The following is a 23,817-nucleotide window of genomic DNA, read 5'->3' on the forward strand; positions in this document are numbered from 1 at the left end:
GTTACTGATTTCTTTATCTTTTTAAATCCCCAATCATTTTTTTTTCTTTGGGGGGGGAAGTAATGATATACCCACTGTCTTCCAGGAAATTGTTGTTACCCTGGATAGTGGTTACACTGTCGTATTTAGCCATTACCTGAGTCTGGCAGCGTGGTCACAGAAGCTCTGTGGTAGCTCTTGGTTTGTTCATAGCTTGAAATTAAGCAATTTTTAGTAATGCATTTATTCAAATGCGTTCACCGTTGGTGCTTCTGGATACTCCTAAACCCTCTTGGTAATGTCATGGTGCTTTCCGCAAGTGATGGTGCTTAATTCCTCACCAACTGAGCCTGCAAGGTCCTCTCTCACTTCACCCACTAAGAAATCTCCTGAGAACAGGCCCGTTCACCTGCTCTGTTGCCTGCAGAGCTCAGGTGTTGTCTTTTCCCCTATAAATGCCCCTTGAACCTCTATGGCAGAGGACTATCTTCATGCAACATGGCTGCCTGGATGGCGTATGGGCTGTGGCCAGGACGCCTCCAGCTGAGCCTGTGGCAGCTCATGTGGTGGCAGCATTGGTGTCCTTCCCTTACCAAGTGGCAGTGACCTGGGGTGTGCACTGGGCTTTCCTGATGGCAGGGTTTTTGAACGAAGGAAGCAGTAATCTCCCAGGCATTCACATCAGTAATACTTCTTATGTCTATGGAGATGCTATTCCAGCTAACTGCTAGAATAGTAACCAGTGTTTATTATGATGTTGTAGAATTAAGTTGTTACTGTTCCTATGCCCAAATGAGGCATAAACTAGTGCTGAGGTAGTTTAAAATGTTCAGGTTGAGAGTAGTCTTTTACAGCTTTGTGCTGGAGTGAAAGGCTATGTTGCCGAAACGTTCCCTTGAGAGTCAAGGTTAATCTTTCAATAGAAGTCATAACAATGTTAACGTTTTCCACCTGGTAAAATCCATTTACTTATTTGTACCTTCCTTCCTTGACTGTTTATGCAGAACTACTAGGATGCTCCACGTTTACCAAAAAGCACAGAGGCGTATTGGCACCATGGGCCTGTAACTGCTAGAATGCATACGGCCTTCTCAGAATTCCTTTCCACGTAATTAGATTTCCAGGTGTGAAATGTTATGTATAGAAAGCTACACTATGTACACGTTCACATATCAGGTTTCCATTATATTCAAGACTAAAACTCAAACTCGCGCAACATTTTTTATACTCTCCTATTTGACCATTGCTTCCTTTGTATGCCTTCAGCTATGTGAGAGCTAGAATTACAGGTCTTTGTTGTTGAGTGGAAATAGCTAAATCATGAATGCAAGAAGGAGCTTACATGAATGCTCACGGTCTGCAAGATAGACATACAAAATAAAAGATGTCCACACCTTCAGTTCTTACTGGAGCTTGACTGGGAAGTGGCAGAAGTTTTAGAAATACTCTCTGAAAAGAGCTTTTGTTTAGTTGACCTAAGTATAAAAAGTGAGGTGGAAAAAATGAGGCTGAATAATTCTCAGTCCATTGTTATTTGTGTCTGCATGTCCAGTTGGCCGATCTCTGCAAACACGTGGGTGAAGGGTTTACTGGCCTTGCAGCTAGTCTGAGAATAACATTTGTTTTATTTTACTTTTTTTCTTGATGTAAATTTGTACCTCTCCTAGCACTACTTCAGATGCTCTCGGGTCTTTTTTTCTGAGTATCACCTAACATGCGGCCTCCAGGATTTGGTTACAAACCTCTGGTCAAAATATAATTTTCAGAAGTCTGGGGATAGAAAAAGCCTCGATTTTTTGCCTGAAGCTCTTAATTTCCTCTATTCATTTTGTAAGTGTTTGTGAAACACTGTGGAGCCTGGCGGGCCCCCGATGGGCGCTGAACAGAGAGCAGCGGGCGGCCCTGTGGCAGGAAGCTGGGCTGTGCTCCTGGTAGAGCTGATCAGTGCGCGGCGGGTGGCAGCGCCTCGCAGCTGAGTGCTCAGCGGTAGTGCGAGGGGTGGAGGCTGGTTGTGAATGACGGGAGAGTTCATGGCTATCACCAGTCTCCCTAACGAGATGTCTCCTAACTTTGCCTTGTGAAAAAGGGAGCTCAACCCGTGGAAGGTATTACGGACTTGAACACAGCCTGATGGGAAAGGGTGTACTTGTCGGAAAGTACACAGCTCTGTCCCCGTGTCAGCCCTGCAAAGGAGCTGCTTCACTGCTGGGGCCTCCCTGTGGCTGCAAGGACAGAGTGGTGCCTCCACACACCACGGAGGGCGAAACACCGCCGCTCCTTGCCCCAGCAAAGCTCTCTGGTTACATTTCCAGAAGGTGGCATGGGTGTGTGTTGCGCTTTGCTAGATAGATGGGGCCGAGGCTGACTTCAGATTGTTTTCCACAAAAATGTTTAATTCCTTTTGACTAGGGGGAGGCACTTCTGAAACGCAGGAGATGTGTGTTTGTAGGCCGAAACCAATGGATTTAGAAACCAATGGATTTATTTTCAATTTATCCTGAGGCATGGCGAAACTTCAGACCACCGTGTTATCCATTAGTAGGCAAAATGAATATTATCGCACTTTGCAGTGTTTTTTCGTGATCCTTCAGATATGTAAAGCAATCCTTTAATTTTAAAAAATCCATTGGATTTGTTTATAAATACAGATACATTGTTTAGGACGTCAGATAGTGACATATATAAAATCTCTTCTGAAATGGAAAAATAAATGAACACGTGAGAAACATAGCTAATATGGGTCAGTGGCAACTTCACCTCAAGTCTGCCTGCTCAGATTTTCATAAGTGATGTTTAAACAATGAAGACAGCAGTTTGAGTTCAATATGAAAACTAAAACTACTTTCGCTGAGATCACTTTTTAATCTGCTCCCATAATTCCCTTTCTGCAGCTTGAAGGAGAAAAATAGCCATATTTCACTCTTTCTTCCAAAAGACTAGTACCATCTAAAACGATGAGCTTTATGAAATTGATCCCTGCGAATTAATGCAGCTTCAGATAGATCACTACTAAGGTTAGGTCACTTCTTTGGAAAGAAGCTGGTTTTTCTGTGTGTGTGGTTTTGTGGTTGTTTGGTTTGTGCATTTTGTTTGTTTTGTTTTTATGGGTTTCCTGTGTTTTTGATTTTTTTTGTTTTGTTTTCTGTTATAATGAGCAATGATGGAGGTGAAATGTGAAATTGTGGTATTAAGAGGTTTTCTTGGGTTAGGGATTCAGAGCCAAATGCAGGGACTACAGAAAGGGACTAGCCAAAGGCAGTGTGAAGTCTCCTTCTGTTAGCATGAGTCGGGGTGGGGGGAATCTAAGTACGAGGCGGATGTATGTGCCATTCAAGCATGTTATTCCTCCCACTTATAGCATTTTAGGTAGCCAAGCTGCTATATAGAAAGAAAAAAGAAAAAAGAAATCCTTTTTGAAAAAAAGTTATTTAAATGGTGAAGCCTGAAAAAGAAACTTTTCTGTTAGTCAATGAGTGGTGACAGTTTCGAGGCTGTGCAGTGTAAATGCATCCTCACCTATGGCAAAGGGAAGCGTACATATTAGACCAGTCAAATGTGGCACCTTTCCTTCTATGAAGGATTAGCTTTCAGAGGCTTGTAATCCAAAGTGGTTTATGTAACTCAAAGCATCACTAAAATATATATACAGATTTTAGAATATATATATATTGATTTATAATTGTTGTCTAACAACAATCTCACTGCATCCCGCAGTTGGCTGTGGCGGATCATCAGTTTATGAAGAACTGCATCCGTGTTATGAAATGTTTGTCTGGGAGCACTGTGGAAAACCAGCACCAAGTCGGGTCTCCTGCAGATAAGGGTGCGCAGCTGGTGGCAGAGCACAGCCGTAAGTAGAGCAGAGGCTCGCTGTGGCTACTTTCACACAGCTGCTCAGCACAGATGCAGGTTAAGATAAAATACAGGCTCAGAAAGCAGCAAAGGCCCTGTTTTTTTTTTTTTTTTTGTGGCACCTGTATTATGTGGTTGGGTAGAAAAAAGCACTTGGGGGACCAGAGGAGAAACTTGACTGAAGGTGTCTGGTGGCAGAGCGCTCTTCTGGCTGATGCCAGGGGCTGCTGTTGCTCACTACTGGAATGGTTTGCGTACAACTGTGCATGCTGCTCGTGCTGCCCAGTGCTCTGCGGCTTCTCAGTGTCTTCTCTGCTTCAAAGCAGAAGCGCAGCAATGCCCCAGGGGCCTAAAGCTCTCACTTAACATATCTTCCCAGATAGAGAAAAGGGTCATGTTGCAGCTCTTGGCAAAAACATTGTCGAGTTAGTTTTGCAAATGAGTGCACCATTATTTATCTTAATCCAGGTAATATCTTAGTTAAACATGTAGCTTCAGTGAACACTGGGCTATGCACTACACCTTCAAAACCTTTTTTTCCTTTATATTCCCTCACTATAAGAGAACTGGCCCACAGTAGGCAGTTCCTAAAATGTTTTTTTCAACATTTCCTAGTTCCATAGGATTTGACCTGGCTGTGCTCATAGTACTAACCCTCTAGAGTTTCTTATTACAGGCTTGGCACAATAAATTATTTCAATCTATGATCAAGTTGCAAAAGTATTATGAAACAAAACAGAATGAGAAAGCTGGAGGGAAGCTTTCAGAAAGAAAATGAATTGGTTAAAAAAAAACTTATGGGAAATTCTCTTCTTCCCTCTGCATTATTGAAAAACTCTTAAACAAACCAAAACCACAAAAACTATTAATGTAATATTTGGTGTCCAGCAATTGCTCTTTCAAAAGATGTGTGGAGTTGGTGTTTCCTTGCCGAAGCAAGTGAAGTGCTGGGGATCTGTTAGGATTCAAGCAGTTGACTTCTTGCCACTAATATTTATAGTGTGGCACAGGCAAAGTGACTTACTCCAACAGACACCAAATAGGTGGGTAAGATTTTTACACTCTGTTTCAGTGGAAAGTAACTAAAAAGGGACTTGCATTAGTCAAAGTGTAAACAATTTAAAAAAAAATCCTCCAACTCTTTTCTCTATTTCATCACTTACATATGCAGCACATTTCTGTGGATGTAGTTATAGCTTTTTCCTTCTAAAGATGTCACATAACTCTCAAAGAGCCTAGTGTTCAGCTTAACAGCTGCTCTTGCTTTTTTTAAACAGGGCTTCTTCATTCATAAGAAATATAAGGAAAGCATGTCTGTACAGCGTCTGGCAAAGTAGTCCCCTGATCCCTTTCTGGGTAGGTAGGAGCCACCAGTATTTAGGTTCACTTTGATGGAGCAGGGAGAGCAGCTTGTTTTATGCTTTGAAGAAGGTGGCTTTTCTCCCTCGTGACCTTTTGAGGTGCCTGTGTTCATCATTCTTCCATTAAACATGGAAGTTTTAAAGTCTGTGCTGGCATATAGGGGCAGAAATCCCAAAATATTGCACACAGCCTATGGACGGCAAAATGACTCTTTGCTGTTGTGCTAACATGGGTCCTTGGAGCTGTGCACTTTGCTCTTCTGCTGGTGGCCTCTTTTGCCTTTGCCTGACCCTTGAACATGGTGAGGAGGGTGAATGCTGGGTGTGAGAGGAGAGAGCTGCTCATGTGTCAAGACTTACAAGCAAGAGATAGCAAAAATGGAATACTAATCTAAAAGTTTTTAAAATGTTTTTAAAAGCTAAGCGTGGTGTTACTGCCTTAACCTGCCTTCAGTTGTGCCTTGGTTGCAGTCAATAACAGCAATACATGCTATTGTTTTTATCATGCTATTGGTTTTATGACTGGAGTAGCAACGTACCTCCTTACAGTAACGTTTAGAAATAATACTCGAAATAATACTCGTCCTCTCCCATTAGTTACTACCAGTATTTCTGCCTTTCCTTATCTTTAAGACAACTGCAAAGTTTAAACTGAGGTATTTTGAATTTGAGTATGAACAACGGTGTTACAGGTACTTAAACTTGTATACTAAGATGAAGATATGAAAATGTTTTCAGCAGCTTGGAGTTACAGCAGTGCTGCTCTTCTCTGCCACTGCCTTTGTGAACACATCTGCCTCTGAGTGTGTTAGACATCATGTAAGCTTTTCAAAAGAGGAATAAGTGTCCCAGGAAATGATGTTCCCCATTTCTCACGTGGTTGTAGAATTTTCAGGTCTGTTCTTCTGTGAACTGACAGCTGAGGTTGTCACTGGGAGTAGAAGTTTATACCCCTGACTGATGGAAGGAATTGTCTTTCCCTCCTGCTCCGAATTGCAGTGTGTTTGCTAAATATCCACTGAACCACAGCAGTGTCCCTGCTTCTCCATAATGTTCCAAAACGTGCCCGGTCTGCTTCTATTTTATTAATATTAAAGACTGGGAACAGTATTATGCAAAGACACATTCAGTAGCAGGCTTTTGCTTCCTATACTTATGGATGAGGTTGTGTTTAAGGGCAAATCCTCAGCTGGTGTGTCTCACTACGGTTCTGTGTCTTCCAGTGGATTTCTGACCGCTTATCCCAGCAAAGGGCCTGCCCTTTCCTCCACAACTCTCAGATTACATTGACCAAGCATTTTGTTTGCAACAGAAAAGTGCAGCAAATTAGGATTAGTAACATCAGCTGAATGCAGCTCTGAAAAAAAAGCTTCAATCAGATTTTTACTTGTCTTATTTTCAGTGAATGAGAAATGTGTTTAATTGGATATTTTAGGATATCTGTTAAGGAAATTAGTAAGCTAGGACAGAGAGTAAAGATCACTTAGAATATTAAACAATGGCTGAGTGTGCCAATAATCCATGACACAGGAAGCTAAAATTGCATGTTAAATCAGGAAGAATGATGCAAGAAGCTGGAGAAAGGGGCCAGGCACAAAAATACCTGGTCTTGTGCCAGCCATAGGCTTGATTATTGTTCTGGGGCACTTTAGTGCTGGGTTTATCCTGATGAAGCAAATGATATATTTTTTTCTTCATCATTGCCTTGGCCTGATAGCACCATTTTAGTTTGGTTGTTCAATTCTGTGATGGTTTAACAAAAATTAAAGGAATACACCAAAGCTGGGATGATCTGGACTGCCCATGGCTGCTTTGTCTCTGGCTTTCTTGGGAGGGGGAAGATTACTGGTGGGAAACTGTGCAGACATAGAGTGTTTCTCGCTAGAGGCTTTTCTCATTGCTTATGTGGGATGCCGAAGATGGTATCAAGAGCAATTATGGATCTTATTCTTCCTTTATGGTTTAGTTGAATTTAATTTCCCCAGAAGGAATGCTGTACCTTAGGATTTGACTAAAACTGAGTCAATGGCACTCTTTGGTCCTAGATTTTGTACTAGAGAATGGGGAGGGGGGAGTGTAGGGCTGTATGCCTGCAGATACTTGCTGTGACTGAGCATTTTTCTCCCTGCCTTTTTTGCTGCACTGGAAGATCAGCCAGGAGTACTGCTGAGTGCACGTTGTGGCTGTGGGGGCTGCTTTCGTGCACACACCAGGTCTTGAAATAGAGACAAGAAAACTCATCTCACCACCAAATCATTAAGCAATAGATGTATAAATGTCTGTGCAACTGTTGCTGTGGATAGCTGTGGCTTTACTATTATTATTATTTTTTTAAACAGTAAGTTATGAGACACAGAACTAAACTCTTACTGGCTTACAGCTTGAGAGCAATTTCCAGCGTTCAGTTTATGAGCCTCTGGGAGGGATTTTGCAATATTTTTTTTTCCTTTCCAAGGGGGGCTTAGGCATCTCAGCTATGACAGGACTGAATTTCATGCTCCTCCAGTATCAGACACTATTACTTAAAATAGTTCCACCCTGCTGTGGGCCGAGCTGGTTTCCCTTACGCCGCCGCGGACGACAGCTCACTGGGAGAAGGGCAGTGCAGGGGCGTGCCTGAACTGCTCAGGAAAAATCCACTCAAACAGCGATCTGCAGATGAAAGTGAGGGATTACGAAGCGGAAAGATCAGTTGTTAAACTTTTAATAGTACTGCTGGTAGCATCTTTGTCAGAGATGGCCGCGTGCCTCCTTCTAACCTTTCCTGACCAGGTATTTCTAGCCAGAGCAGCCACTGATGAGAATTTGAGTCATTTCTTTTGGCTGTACAGGGGTTGAAATGTATTTGCGGATGTTAGCTTGGAGCAGCTCATTTGTTCCAGCAGGATGTCCTTTGAAGCAGGTTCTCAGGTGGAGATAATTGTCACCAACCCATGCACCTCAGTGGAGATGACTAGCATGGTCGAAGACTGTTTCACTGTGGCTTGGTGTTGTGTTAGGGAATTGTGCAGTGTATGGTACCTGTTGGGCATGGTTGCAACAGCAGCAGGCACAGCCACCCATTTATTTCCCCTTGGAAGGTTGTCCTCTAACAATCATGGATTAGTTGGGGCATGGGGTACGAAATGGCTGCAGTACAAGGAGCCAGCTGGAGGTGCTTGGCATTGCGCTTCATGTGCAGGGAGGGAAGGACAGCATTGTCCAGCTTTCGCTAGCCTGGCTGGAAGGATGGGGTTAGAAGTGAGACAGGAATGTGGATCTGGGCATAACCTGTTTTGACAGGAAATGCTATTCAGAATGCTATGCCATCCACAAGACATACTGTCTTGGCAGACAAGTCTTGTATGTCAGGAAAATGTTTCAAATTTTACTTTTTTTTTTCCCATTACCAAAATTTTCCCCTTACCAAAATACTGAGTGCCTGTCAGCCAGGTGTGAGAAAGCAGGAGGTGGGCCATGGGGAAGAAGAAGTTGGGGAGTAGAAAAGAGAAAAAGCAAGAGAATTCATTTAGAAGAAACATTCAAAGCCAAGTGATGCCCACAATATTGCCTTTAAACCCTGTGCACGCAACTGGTGAGAAAAACGGCAGTGATGTTATCCAACCTAAACAGGACAAAAATATCACAAATATTTCTTTTGCAGCTTTTTTAAAGAAAATATTTGCTGAGATGGAAACAGCCACAAAATGCACTGCTTTGAAGCCGCTGATAATGGCAGAGCATTTCCTCTCTGTAAATGGCTGCCTACATCCTTAAGAGAAGGTAGTACCAGAGCTTCTCCAAGTTTAAATGTTGGATTAAAGAAGGAACTACTACTGTCTGCACTACTGACAGTAGCAGATTTGAGCAAAAATATGTTCAAGAGGTTGCAGTGGTGATAAAGTCAGCTTGTAAAAGTGTCAGGGAGCCATAAAAGAGCAGCAACTTGGTTTATAGATAAGGTCACAGCACTGGCAACATTCAGTGCTTAGTCACTTAAATTATCAGGAGGACTTTTGTGATCTAGTGACTGTAAAACGGGGAAGAGTTAGGGAAAAAATTGCAAGAAAGTGCAGCCACTTGTAGGGCTGACAAGCAGTTGGTTGAGCGAGTCCAGAAAATCTGTTTGTGTGTGACACCATGGTGCTTGTTGATCAGATTGTTTAAAGGTAAAAAGCTTTTAAAGAGCATGTCCGTATTTATAATCCAATGAATACCTCACCACTTAGTTTTTGCAGTAAACACAGTGTACAAACACATGTTAAACGTCCCCAAGGCAGCCACACAGAGAAGATGAGCAGTTTGGTCTTGAGAAGAGAAAACCAAAAGCTCCAGCCCAAGATCACTCTTTGGGCATGGGATTTAAAGTATTTCAGAAAGTTTAGAAACCTAAAGGCATATGAAAGCAAAAAACATCCTTATTATGTAGGATCGGTCCTAAATCTAAATATCTCATGTTTTATGAAAATCAGATAAAAGCCAGGTTTTGCATTTGGCAAATGTACTGCTCAAGGCCTGGACAACATGGCACCCTGTAGTGCCAGTGCGTGCCCGAGGAACACCCACAGGAAAATACGACCATTAAAAGAAAAAATAATGTAGTTGTAGACCTGCAGTGAGAAGGAATCATTGTAGGAAGATTGTGGATGGACTGTCTAAGTTGGAAGAAAAGTAATAAATCTAAAGGGAGTTAAGAGCCAATCTACAAATATCCCAAATACTGTAGACAGCTACATCTTTCTCTATTATTAGTAGTAGTATTATGCATTTTAATGACCTGCCTAAACCTCCAGATCTGAATATGCCACAAATCAGTAGCTGCAAAAATGCATAGAAGGGTCTCTTTTGTTCTTAAATTGAACTTTCCTAGTTCTGAGTCTAGTATATATGACTTTTTGTTACCATAGTCTGTCAAAGGTCAGGACACCATTCTTGCAGGTACTAAAGAAGCTGCTAAGAACAGTATTACTGCAGAGGTGTTAGCATCTTTCCCCCTGAAATCCCAACCAAGCCAACTTCCTAGGCATGAGGCAGCAGAGGGAGAATAAATGCATTGCCTGCTTAACCTGTGCCAGTGCCGATGTCTTGCCACTGTTTCCAAAATGAAGGGAAGATTTAATTTTAATTCTGGCTTTGGATCTGGCTTCGGCTCCCTCTCTGTGACAGGCTTGCTGTGTAAAACCAGACATTTCTCATCTATTCTCTGTATCATGCTTCATGTGTTGTGCTTTTCTATTTGTTAAATGAATATGGTGCATCTTGTCTTTGAGAGTCTTGCCTAAGTTTTTAGTAGGGAACAAGCTGTGAGTACAATGATAATGGGTGTTTAAAGAATTGTATTTGTACTATCTCTTCCAAATGAAGAAGAATTAGAAGAAGGCTTCCAGTGAGAGTTGGTCTGTGAGGCTCAGCATCCCTGGTGTTGGTGAGACCAGCAGTGGCAGTGCTTCAGTGCTGTTTCACACAGCCTCTCTGATGTATACCTTTTTCTGTATCGATCCTTCTCTGAGGAAGCAAAAACAAAGCTTCGTCATGAAGGTGACTGTGCATGTAGGGGGGTGATTTCAGCATGCCGCCTGCTGGTTCAGTGATGTGGGTGCACCTAGAGAAGTCATGTTTGCGGCTGTGGTTGGTGACATTATCAGATTTCCTAGTGCAAATACCTTTGAGTGGAGCAAGCCTTCGCTTTTCTTCCTAGGATCACTTAATGAGTCATTATTTACTTCAGTCTCACAGCAACATGAGACTTGATTTCTGGGAAAAAAATCTAAATGTGCCAAGGTTGTTGCTGAACGGGAGCGGCATGTTTCCTGTAACTAAGTTTCAGCTCATCGCTTGGGAAGTTTCCAGATATAACTTTCGTTGTGAATTTTTTCGTGTTCTCCCATACATTCCCCAGGGCCTCCTTTTAAATAAGGTCTTACTGGGTCATGAGCTTAGGAAGCCATTTCTGGTTGGAAAAGGGGAATCCATTAGCAACACGGGGAAAAATGCCATAAAGTTTAGGATGTAAAGTTGGGAACAACTAGTGTTTGGTTATGACAGCACAATTTTCAGATGATCAGCTGTATGAAGAGGAACAAGGTGCACTCCAAGACTGCAGTGCTGGGTTTGTGTTTCACTACAACCCTTGAAGCCAAGTAGTTTCAAGGGGCTGAGTTTCCACTGTCCTGATGGTGTCTGGGTAGTGCTGGGGGAAGAAACTTGCTTGTTTACCTTAAACTCCACTGGTCTGTTGTTCCCACACAGTGTTTTTCTTTAAAGCCACATAACAAAAGCAAATATGCTAAGCAAGTTTATGGAGTGTCTTCTGACTTAAAGTGGGACAGACTGTATTGTGCCCAGCCTAGCCCCAGAGAGATGGAACAAATGATTGTGTTCATAGCCAAACCATGCGCCAGATGAAAAGGAGATGCATCTATCTTCCTGCTGCTGGGTAAGAGCAATTTCTAATCTCCAGTCAGTTGGGAAGTTGTTCAGAAAACGTCCTTGCAAGCATGCAGGCTGTAGGAGAAAGAGGTGAAGGAGGAAATGATATGCTTCTCTGGATTATCCTAGACAGTTTGCTACAGCGGTTTAGGAAGAAGTAGAGAAGGGTTTTTGACACTGTGACAGTATGTGAAGTCTGCCTCCTGTCCCCTTCTCGGCTGTGGGATCAGTAGAAGCCATGTTGGTACAAACCAGCTCTTAATTTCTGCGTGACTGCAGCACCAGGCCCCGGTCTGTTATAAATAGGTGCTGACTTCAGCAAAGCTACACTGATCTGTGCCAGTTGGGGATTTGGTCCAAGATGGCAGGCTGAAATGTTGATAGGAAGTCTCTCTCAATTTTATATTCAAAGGTTCTTAAATCTGACAGCTCTGGATCTGTGTTTGTTCTGCCTCTCTATTTTCCCCCCGTCTCTCCTACTTCCCTTGTACGTTTTGTTTCTCAGCTTTGGAATTGCATCAGATTAAATCAAAGGGGATTTTTTTTTTTTGTTCCCAACTTGTTTTCCTTTTGAATGTCAATTCCAGTGGAAATACAAGAAGCTTTGGCTCAGCTCCTGAGGCATGAACTGACAGTAGCCTGTTCCTAGGATGTCTTTCCTCTTAAACAAAATATGTAATAGATACCTTGCAGGACAAGGATACGAGAAAGTTGTTGCAGATTTCTTTAAAATAGATCTAGGCAAGCAGTTGGTCATCTTACATGTGGGTCGCCCCAGTTCTCTGACTGCTCACTCGCAGCCTCAGCTCTATTAGCTGCACAAAGCATTGCATAAATAATATAGAACAGGAATCACTCATTGCAAAGTGAGACAGCTAAATTTTGCAAACTGGAAAAGGGAAGGAAAAAGGGGAATTCTGATTCTTGACACGCTTAAAGGGATGCTTCTTAGATGAAGACTTGACTACAGTTTGAGTGTCACCATGAAATCTTGACTGTTTGCCCAAATCCCATTATCACTCAGGAAGTTCATGATGAGTAGATTTAAGCTCTAATCATGCAAAGCATAGGAAAGTATGTGAGAATACCCACCTTTTATGGCATGGCATTTGTTGGCAGTATCAGCTTGGTTGTAGCAGGCGAGATTAAAGGATTAGGAAGCAAGCCAGATACCAAACTGCTGCTGCTAAAGTTGTAATTTGCCAGTATATTGATTACAGTGGATTTTAAGCCTTCAGCAGAGCATCCTGTATCCTTATTTCTATGCTAGCTTGTAACTGTATATCTTTAATAAAATGGAGACCATGTTTCTTAAGAAATGTGAGGTCTCCTATTGCTGATATGTAACCTGTTAGTTTGGTCCACTTCTGTAGCTGTCTGTGAATCCATTTTTTTTCCATAATGTTTTCTGTGGGAGGGAAAACCAGACTTGTGTTACTATGAGCAGAGAAACCTGTGCTGAAGTCTATTCTTTCTCATAGTGGGGCAAGAACAAACTTCCTGGTCTCCTTTTCTTAGGATACTGGAAGTGCACTGCCTGCGATCCCAATTCTTTTCTGGATGAAGATGACTTTCCAGACAAGCCCTAACACTTGTACTCTAAATCCCTAGGTGATTTCCTTTTTTTCTCTGAAATTCAGACTATTAGAAAATCTGAAATTTAGACTATTCAGACTAAATTCAGATTCTACTTCAACAACAGAGGAATTCCACGTTTTTAAAAATTAAGTGGGAATATGAGGAGTCGAACGTTAAGCTCTTGCATAGCCTTACAACAAAAAAGTAAAGGCTTGGTTGGAAAACTTTCTGCAGGGCTCTATGAAAGATGTTTTGTGCGTTGTTGTTTTAGTTTGTTGTTGTTGTTGTTGTTGTTTTTTAAGAGCACCAAGGGAGCAAGCTGATAGGAAACACTTCTGACCTACTGAGGTAGCACAAAGGTAAACTGAAGCGTGATCCAGGCAAAGGGGAAATTCAGGGAAATTGCTCCATCAAGTGTTGAAAGGTAAAACTGGCACTGCAGCTAAGGAAGACTTTAAAATGTTCCTTAGGCCAGGAGCAAAGTGCTCTACAAGCATCTCATACAGGTGAAACATGCAAAATCCCTACTGGTCTTCCTAGGGACAGATTTCACTCAGCACTGTGTAACGTTTTATGGATGGCCTTCATTTTAATTTGATGTTCACTCCCTTAAAAACTAAAAACCAAGTGAAAACCAAGTGGAGTGGCAAGTTCAAGGCTCATCTTTTTCTTGTCCAACAGTTCTAATAAAAGCAAATATTTTGTGTGCTTGCAGATCTTGTTCAACATAAGTTAGGGATTTACATGCTTTCCTTTGAAATTGCACAATAAAGGTTTTAAGATTTGTAGGGAGAGAAGAGTAAGCAGTCATTTCACCTGGAATATTAGGAGTATTCTCTTAAATCTTGACAGATTTAAGGCTGGTCTACATGTGTGAACGTCCCTGAAATAATTTATAGCCTTAGATATTGCAGACTTTGCATTCTTCTGTCATGGAAATCAGAGCCAGTGTTTCACTTATTCATTTGGCTTATTTGCATTGCTCACCTCTTAGGAAAAGATCAGCATCCATGTATAACCCTTAGCTTTTATCAAAATGAGTTGACTCTCAAGTAGCTAATTAAATCCAGTGAAATGTTTTTTTCTTTGAAAGCTTTTGGCTTCTAGGGTTTTGTGCTGAGAAACTATACTATGTTTTGTTTTTAAGAAAATAAAGCATTTGGTAAAAAAAAAAAAAAAAACGCTGGAAATGTCAACTAGGAAATGTTCAGGAATAACTTAAAATTATGACCTGATTTTTATGAAAAAAAAAAAAAACACAACGAAAAACAAACACAAAAAAAACCCAAACTGCTATGAGTAAAGAGCTCTTCTAATTTTTTAATGTCATAAATAAAATTTCTTCAGAATATTGTCATTGTTTAGCTTTAAAAGCTATTGCTGATAGAGATTTTTAGCTGTGTGACAGATAGTATGTAATTTTTTTCCTACTGTTTTTGCTTGAAGTCATTCAATATTTGCCTGCTTCTGCCCGCTTCCCAGTGGCTGCCCAGGACTTCACAGAATCACGGAATCGTCTAGGTTGGAAGAGACCTCCAAGATCACCCAGTCCAACCCCTGACCTTACACTAACAAGTCCTCCACTAAACCATATCACTAAAGCTCTACAGCTAAACGTCTCTTAAAGACCTCCAGGGATGGTGACTCAACCACTTCCCTGGGCAGCCCATTCCAATGCCTAACAACCCTTTCAGTAAAGAAGTTCTTCCTAACATCCAACCTAAACCTCCCCTGGTGCAACTTTAGCCCATTCCCCCTCGTCCTGTCACCAGGCACGTGGGAGAATAGACCAACCCCCACCTCGCTACAGCCTCCTTTAAGGTACCTGTAGAGAGCGATGAGGTCTCCCCTGAGCCTCCTCTTCTCCAGGCTGAACAACCCCAGCTCCCTCAGCCGCTCCTCGTAAGCCTTGTTCTCCAGACCCCTCACCAGCTTCGTTGCCCTTCTCTGGACTCGCTCGAGCACCTCCATGTCCTTCTTGTAGCGAGGGGCCCAAAACTGAACACAGTACTCGAGGTGCGGCCTCACCAGAGCCGAGTACAGGGGGACAATCACTTCCCTAGACCTGCTGGCCGCGCTGCTTCTTATACAGGCCAGGATGCTGTTGGCCTTCTTGGCCACCTGAGCACACTGCTGGCTCATATTCAGCTGACTATCAACCAATACCTCCCAGATCTTGTACCTTCAGGAACCCTGAAACTTTGTACTGTTGTATTGCCTCTGTCCCCATGTGCTGAATGAGGTTGGTGGAGTGTACAAATCCTAAATTCTTTTGTCAGCCTCAGAAGCAGGTGCCGAATACTCATGCTGCTGGCTGTCCAGGCAGAGGCTGGAACTGAGCAACCTTCTGGCCTTACCCTGTAGCTTTATCTCATGGGGTAACAACAGAACTCAGGGAAATGGGCAGCAGGGTGGCAAAGTCCTTAATTCTGAGCTAGATTTGGAATATTTAATTAAAAAATAATAATAATAATCCAGAGCTTTTTAATTGCCTTAGAGGGATATAGCTTGGGATTCATCCTGCCTAACACTAGACAATATGTATCTAAGCTAGCTTGTAATCAGAGAGAAGAGGCACTTTTTGCGTGTGATTGCAATGGCGGAGGTTAGTCACTTGCCTGTTTGCAGGGGGCCTGATCCGTGCTGAACAAAAAGTGGGTGCACATGCCTCCCTCCGGTGTGTCGGTCCGATGCTGTAAGTAAGTGTGCAGCTGCTGCATAGGCACTCCTGGCCCCCTGAGCAGCTCGCTGAGGGCAGCAGGCACAGCCCAGGGTGTGCTCCCCTCCCTGCTCCTGCACCCAGTTTGTATGTACGGGCAAGCAATTTATTCTACAAATCGAGCTTTCATGAAAATATTTCCGAATGCCTTCTTTTGTCATAAACGTGTTAAGTCACTGCTTGCAGCAGCCCAGTCTGAGAGGCACTGCGCCTACCTGTCCATTTACCAGCGCCTATGGAGTTGCCTGAGTTTTGAGCCGGTGTGTGACTGGTCAGTATACAGATAAAGCAACCAAAACCACTACTTCTTGGGGGCTGGAACTAGATGATCTTTAAGGTCCCTTCCAGCCCAAGCCATTCTATGGTTCTTTCAGCAAAGAGCATGGAGGGTGAGTTACCTGCTTAGGACCTCTTGCCTTCAGCAAGGTGGTGCAAAAGCGGGTGTTGGGATGGCTTCAGGTGCCTCCCTGAGTTGGAGGGAGATTTTTTTTCTTTCTAATAGTGAATTTTTTAGTAGTGAATTTCTCAGCACTGCTGAGAGCAGTAATTGCTGGGGGACCTGTCTGCTAAGAGTAAAGAAAAGGAGGCTGAGTCAGCAGAGTGATACTGTTTTTGGTCTAAAATCCTGAAACCCCCCCCTCCACTACTGTGTAGAGTAACAGGTGTAACCACAGGCTTTCCCCGCTGCCACCCCCGGCCCAAACTAATTTAGGTTTCTAAGCCTGTGGAATGAATACAACATGATGGAGCCAAAATTTATGGAAAAATATCCGTGCTAATACAGACTGTAAAATAAATGCAAACGAAGGCTCAAGTAAAACAGCTTTTATTCACATGAAAAAATAAACCTGTTCGCTCTGATAATCAATTAAAATATTATACAATCAGGCGATCACAGATGTAGAAGCTTATCCTCCTTAAAGTCATTATAAATCACATCCTTTCCTAAATCTCTCTATTCCCTCTTATTGCTTATATTATAATCCCTGCCTGGGTATCATTTTCATTGCTAAACATACTGTTTGCCAGTCGGTTTATTAAGGTTTGTCTTGATAGTGCCAAAACAAATGCTCTTTTTCAAAGATAAAAGGAAGCCTAATATTAAAATAATAATTTCACTTATTTGCTAGCAAAGTCTAATTATTGTAGAAATTGGCACATGAAGTCTCTGAGGTGATGTGGCATTAATACATCAACAGGAGCCTGCTTTGAAGTTGACCTTGGTGGTGCTGGGCATACCAGGTCTTCTGGGATATAACATGGGGAAGGAAACCTTTTTTTTTTTTTTTTTCTTTTTTTGAGGGGGTGGGGGAAGGTGTAGGGGGACAGGAAGGACAATAACACTGTTCTTAGAGACTGCCTTGCCTTTGCCTTATAAAGATACTGAATGCCACTTACCCCAATACCTTTACAGGCTCCGCTGAACCGTAAGATGCAGCTCTGGGTGTTCCTAACACTGTAAGCTTCTTGATCCTCAGTTGTGTCATTACAAAGCTGATACCTCTCTGCTAAAATACAACTTAAAATAAAAAGACATCCTGGGACTGTTGGTACGAAGCCCCTGCAAATGTTTTTCACTACTCCACTTCTGAGAGCTGGGGCTTGAAAAAGAGCTTTCTACACCAGCAGTGATATGAATGCATAGGATAACAAGCTAATTTTAAGAATAGCAAAGTAGCTTTAAAGGACATGGGACAACTAAACAAAAGGTGAAACTGCTGGTTATGTGTGGGAGCTGCTGTTTGGTGACATTGGGTTTGCAGCCATCCTATCAATAAAGCTGAGTAATGTCAGAGTAATTCCAGAGTGCTGCGAGTGCAGCCGAGCTTGAAGAGCAGTGTTGGATGCCCTGAGGAGTGCCCTGAGTTAGGGACACAAAAGCAGACCCTTATAGACCCTTATGCTGGGCCTGAAACTATTACCAGTCAACTTGAAGCCTGGAGGAAGCATGAGTACAACACTAACATGGTGCTGGTTTACACAGAAGAGGTATTATGAATGAGAAGCAAACCTACTAAACAGTTTTCCAAAACCAGGCTTGAGAACAGATGAGATGTAAATTAAACCTGTTTATTTTTCCTAGGGTTTCATTGGTTCAGACAAACCCAGCAGCAAGGAAAGCTGCCAAGGGCTGTGCTAGTGCTGGTGTTCAGTAGCAGGAGCACCGAGAGACAGAAGCTGCTAACCATTGGCAAGGGTTTTAAACCCCGAACAGTCAATGCCACTTCACTAGTGTTAATTTAGTTCTGCTGATTTCAGTGTCGATCCTTTGAATTTGTCAAGAATAGACTTTTTTCTTAGGGTTTGTCAGTGGGGAGCTACTATCTAGCTGAGGGAAGTGAGTCGTTAATTTAGACACTATTTATTTTAGGCATTATTTATCTATGGCTTAAGATGCAACATAGGGCTTTGTCAGATTTTAATGATTTTTTTTTGTTGTTATGGAATTTGGAGGAGAGCATGGGATCCTGGGACAGCAGTTCCAGTGCCCCAAGGCTTTGAAACTATCACCCACAAGAGGTGGGACACGTGGTAACTTCAGTGCAGGGGGCTAAAGTCCCTTGCCTGTTTGAAGCCTGATTTCATTAAAGTTGTTGCATTGAAATCTAGTTTAAAGAAACATGTTTGTTGTGCAGTGTAAACCCTCTTTGAGATTTGCTTTGTTTACTGATAAATGATTAGTGTGGAATTATATTTTAGTGACTGCCGTTTAGTTGAGCCTGGACCAGGTTTCTTCTGAGTTATTGGTTGTTAGTTTCTGGCAGTCCTCTTCGTAAATCCTTGGGATTATTCAATTTCTGACCTTCTAGTGTAATTTATTCCTTTGTCAAAGCTGATGGGCCTCCAACCTCTCCTTGCTATAACTCCGCCTGAGGTAATAAGTGAGCTATAAAAGTTCAGCTGCTTCAGAACTGGGATGAGTTGGCTGAAAATTTCCACCTAAAGACATGTTTCAAGTTTGTCTGTATTTAGCCACAATTCCTGCTGCCTAAGTATCTTGGTGTCCTGTTCATTCTAATGGCAGCTATTGGACGTTGACACTGAAAGCTGTCCTTAAGCTTCAGCGTGGGTAACTTCAAGCCCACAATGTGATAAACCGAGCCTTGGATGTATTTAGACCATTAAAAAGAGATGAACGTGAGCTACCAGTTCTCTTCTTGAATGTGCTAACAGTCTGCTTGTTGAGTTTATTTTCAATGGCTCCAGGAATTCAACTTAATTTTTAGCATTCCCTTGACCAGAGAAGGCAATGTGTTCGCATTAGATTTTAAAATGTATTTAGACTTGAATAATTTCGCATATATGTTGTTAAGTATTCTGCTTTCAAATTTCTTTGCTGTAGAGGGGGAGGAGGACAGCTATTGATAATTTTTCTGAGATGGTTTTGGCAGAGAGGAGCCAGCCTGGTGACAGGCCCTGCATGCTCAACTTTGAAAATACTGCTCCGATCCTTTCCTGGCATGCATGCTCTGGCCAGAAAGATATTTTGACATTTTTAATGTGATATGAAAGCATATGGATATCCTCCTGTGAAATACAATGAACTTACGTGTTTTATGTCACTCTGCTTTGAGACAGCTGGAACCGAAGACGGGCTGTAACTATAAACACCATTAGTCCTTTTTCTTTCCATCTGTGTGGATCACAGCCCCCCTTCCTCCTGTGCTTTCAGACCTGTAAGGTCTACCTGCCCCACCTGCAAGTGACAGGGCATGGAAAGGTGCCAGGCAAACTGGGGCAGCTAGGCTTTCATGTCTAAGGTTGCATTAATATTTTCTGGCTGTGCAAGTGTTAAACGAACACTCACACCATAAGATCCTTGTGAAAAGGTTGTGAGAGAGCCTTCAGGTTATTGAGAAAAGCAGGGTGGGTGGGAAGAAAGACCTTGTTGCTGTCATTTGCTTCATGAAGCTCAAAAAAAATCTAGGGGCTTTATTAGGCCAGATTGTTGCTGTCTGGTCCTAACAGGAGCTTAACCTTTAATAATTCACTTTTGTTGGCCAAAGACAAATTTCGGTGTCGAGGAGATGTGGTGTGATGGGTTTCTTTTGCCTTTTAAAATATGGTGCAGTGGTAACAGGAGCATCTCTGGGGCAGCGAGGAGGGGGAGATGTGCCCTTGGGAGGCTCTGGATCAGCAGGGCACAGCCACGCAACGAGGACCATGGAGAGGAGGGGGTAGCCAGTGGGGTGGGGGGGTTGCATGGGGAGGGCACATGCGGGGCGGTGGAGTGGTTTCCTGGGCTTCCATTGTGTAGTGGCAGCAAAGGCTGTCACCTTGCTCTGGGCACCACACCCAACGCAAGCATTGTGGAAGGAGTGTGCCAGCCTTGACAGCAACTGGCAAGAGGCTGCTGTGACCATCCTCCCTGGGCTTTGGGAGCTGGAGGAGGGCGTCTGGCACGTGCGTGCTGCCGCTGGGTGAGTCCCCAGCCCGCCGGCTACCAGAGAGCGCTTGCACGAGGGCAGCCCCAAAAAGCCTTTTGCAGCCCTTAGTGCTGTCCCCTGTGCTGCAAGCTGCCTGGAAGGAGCATATCGACATCTCTGCGATGTGCTCGGATTTCAAAGGCGGTCCTCCGAACCAGCTGCATGTGAAGAAATTGAGCAAATTTTTTTAATTTTTTTTTGAAGATACCATGCCAAGCCTTTTGAAATGAAAGCTGGGGCAGGCCTAGTGGAGATTAATGTAGGAAAAATGCTGCTGGCTTGATAAGCCACAGATGTCTGTGAGATTTGCTGAGGCTGTTGACAGCTCGTGACGGTTTGCAGCTTGCGACGTCCCCCTGTCCTTGACCCATGCTGCTGGTGTGGGGCGGTGGTTGGGTGAAGGGTTGGAGGCAACCTGGAAGATAAATAAAGTTTTAGGCCTGGTCTAGACCCGTACTGTTGTTACAGGGGCATCTTGCACCTCTTTAGGCAGAAGGAGTAGTACTTCTAGCAAAATAACATTGCTACAGGCAGCCAGGATTATAAGTGTAATGGCAAGATCTAGGCTGGTGAAATTCTGTGAAAGCATGGGATGGTGATGTAAACATAACTCATTGCAGTGCTTTTTAAGCAACATTTATTTTTTTAAGAGAAGACTTTCATTAAGTCCTATCAGTTAGTACCAGCAAGTTTAACAACCCAGCAGCAACTCATACGACTCTTCCCCTCTTTAAGAGCATCCTCTCATTGCACTGCTACTGTTGCTCTGCAGTGTGACAAAGTCCCCCTGCCGCCCATTAGGAGATAAGGTTCATGAAAATATCTCAAGCTTCCATCAGGAAAAGCAAAATTACTTTTCTACATGAGTCTGGAAACATGGAAATTAAATTGCTTTGCTCTTCTACCGGTTCACGTTTGTATTACTTTATTTTTAGGGAGATGCTATTAGATAGACTAACTTTGAATCAAGCTCTGTTTTCACAATATCAATGTCTTCACTGATTCTTGGAGATCACGTACACGTGAAGTTATCCCTTACATATTGTCAGTGACCTTTCCTGCAGAAATCCCGTGGGTATCATCCTCTGCTTGGATTAATGTTCTTTCAAGCCTGCAGTCCTGAATGCTCTGATATCATATGTTCAGGTCTATTTTAGACAAACAAGGAATTTAATTAAATTTGCTGTTTTAATTTTGAAGCTTTCTTCCATCACCTTGAAATACCATTATACGTGCTGGTGTTCATGTGCACCTTCTTGGTCCCAGTACTTTCAACATCTGGATAACATTAGAATTGGAATAACCCCCAGTGCCCAACAGGTCTCAGACAAATACAGAAAACACCTTATCCAAAATGTTTTGAACCAAAACAGTCTTTGCATCTTTCACCAGAATGGCAAATTTCCCTATTAAATTGTGATAAGCAGTAGGTAAGGAAAGATATTCACATAATCTTGAAATGGATTTAGTGATTTAAAAGCAGGTTTCTCTTTAATATGAATCTCTACACGTGTTTGTAAATTAATTGGAAAAAATAGAAGCCTTTCTTGTAATTCTTACTGTGCAGTCATTTTTCCCTATCAGCAGCCTTTGTCGCACACCCAGGGTGGTTCAGTTGGCTGCGTCTAATCAACATATTTGGAGGCAACTGATTTTTAGCATGCATTCTTATTGGGAAAATGTCTGTGTTGGTACCATATGCAAGTTTAATGGGTAGTTGAACAAGCATTTCCATGAATACTGTGCTGGGGTAGCAGGACAAAAATATCCCCTCATTTGGGGAGGAAATGGTAATGGGTTTGTGCCTCGATCTCTCTAGACAAGATTTCTCTTATGTGGCTCATCTGTGGTGCCAAACCTGCAGTTGGGATTTCAACATAGTTTGTACTCTTCTTAAGTGAATCTGTAGGGTAAGACAAAGAGTGGTTTAATAAGGCTGTAATAAAGAGCGTGCTTAAAGAGTTTTGAGTAATGTATGTACTGGCGTAGTTTTCGACAGACAGCTGTGCTGTAGCTGAGCTATGACTTCCGAGTGGCTCCTAGTGCCTTGCATCTCATGCTCTTAGTGGTTTTATGTTGTTCAAATCCATTACTTGTGGGAAGGAATGGGGCTGTAGTATGAAAATGTCCTAAAGAAGTGGGCATCTGAGTAAAATTCCTTGTGAAGCTTTCTTTGTGGAAATAATAAAACGAAAACCAGAACTTGCTGTATAAAATGACAAAAATGGCAGCACTACATAAAACCCCTGCAGGACTGTTTTTAAAAAGAATAAGGGAAAAGTGTAACTTATGCCTAGATAATTAGTGGTGGTTTACCACTGAAATGTACACCACTTGGAGGAATAGTCACTGGAGCCTTTCACACCTGCACAGGGTATGAAATTCCAAACAATTAAAACAATTAATATTTCTTTCTGAACAGAAGATGTCTGTTGTGTTTTAGCAAAAAGCATATTGCAGGAGTGAAAGCAAATGTGGTAAAGCAGAACGTGCGATAATGGAAAATGTACTGTCAGATTTTCTGACACATCTTTTCATTCCAGAAATTAAATATTGAGTAAGTTTGTGAGTGAGTGGCATTTGCAAGGCTGAATTTATCATAATAATCCTTGTAAAAGGCTTTTGCTTTCAAAGAATGGTAACGGGGAGCTGTGGTTTTGCTTGTTAAAAAAAAAAAAAAGTTTGGTCTTCTGGTTGAAAACTGAAAATAAGTAGCATGGGGTTAAAAGTCATCTTAAAAATGGATAGCTTGTCTGTATTTCTACTTATGTTCTAGCTGAAAGAAAGCATATAAGAGGGGATTCCATTCGTGTTTTTATATTAAATATATAGTTCACTTTGTCCTGTCCTTGCTGTGTAGGTGTTCCCTCTGATTATCCAAAGGGGAAAAAATGCTCTGTGTTGGTCACTTCAGTTTTACACTTTCATATTTAATGGATGTCGTTAAATTCTGTGTTAAAGGAAAACCAAGACCAACCAACCAAAGGAAAAAAGTTTATATGTACCTTGAGAAAGGGAGAAGGTAAAAAGAAGGTTCTTTTAGTTGACAACTCCAAATATCTTTCCTGAGTATTTGTGGGAATCTATAGAAACGATTCCTTTAGAAGAAAAGAGATAAATTGTTTGACAAAAAACATTTGACTTAGTGCGTGTTTTCATGGTCAACTTTGTACAGAAATGGTGAAAAAGCATTCAAGAAAAGGAAAACTGAAATCCTCCTTTGCAGTTCTTGTGCAAAGCAGCCAGAGCCCCCAGGCTCTGCAGGCACTTGGAGCCATCCCTCTCCTGGTTCCCTATTTTTGGATGTCTGGAGAAGGTCAGTGGGAAACATAACCCGTGGTTCCTAAGGCAAAAGCAGCCTGGATTATCATTCACGAGAAACTAAAGATGGATTGCTAGTAGAGAGCAAATAAGTACTGCTAATAGTATTTCCTAGATGAACAAGCAGCTTAAATTTCGGTTGTTCAAAATTAGTTGCTGAATTAGAAAAATG

General features: G+C 42.3%; 2 long non-coding RNA genes across 2 annotated transcripts in view; one reads left to right on the forward strand and one right to left on the reverse strand.

Annotated features, from left to right (window-relative positions):
* The first annotated feature begins 11,296 nt into the window (after positions 1–11,296).
* LOC310900927 overlaps positions 11,297–23,817 on the forward strand; it is a 56,082-nt gene continuing 43,561 nt past the window's right edge. Inside the window, exon 1 of the long non-coding RNA XR_014585463.1 lies at positions 11,297–11,607. This is a non-coding gene — a long non-coding RNA (uncharacterized lncRNA). The remainder of the gene's footprint in view (positions 11,608–23,817) is intronic.
* LOC310900922 overlaps positions 16,711–23,817 on the reverse strand; it is a 72,444-nt gene continuing 65,337 nt past the window's right edge. Inside the window, exon 15 of the long non-coding RNA XR_014585459.1 lies at positions 16,711–20,739. This is a non-coding gene — a long non-coding RNA (uncharacterized lncRNA). The remainder of the gene's footprint in view (positions 20,740–23,817) is intronic.

Source organism: Anser anser (assembly GCF_964211835.1).
Source record: "Anser anser genome assembly, chromosome: 5".
Lineage (NCBI taxonomy): Eukaryota > Metazoa > Chordata > Aves > Anseriformes > Anatidae > Anser > Anser anser.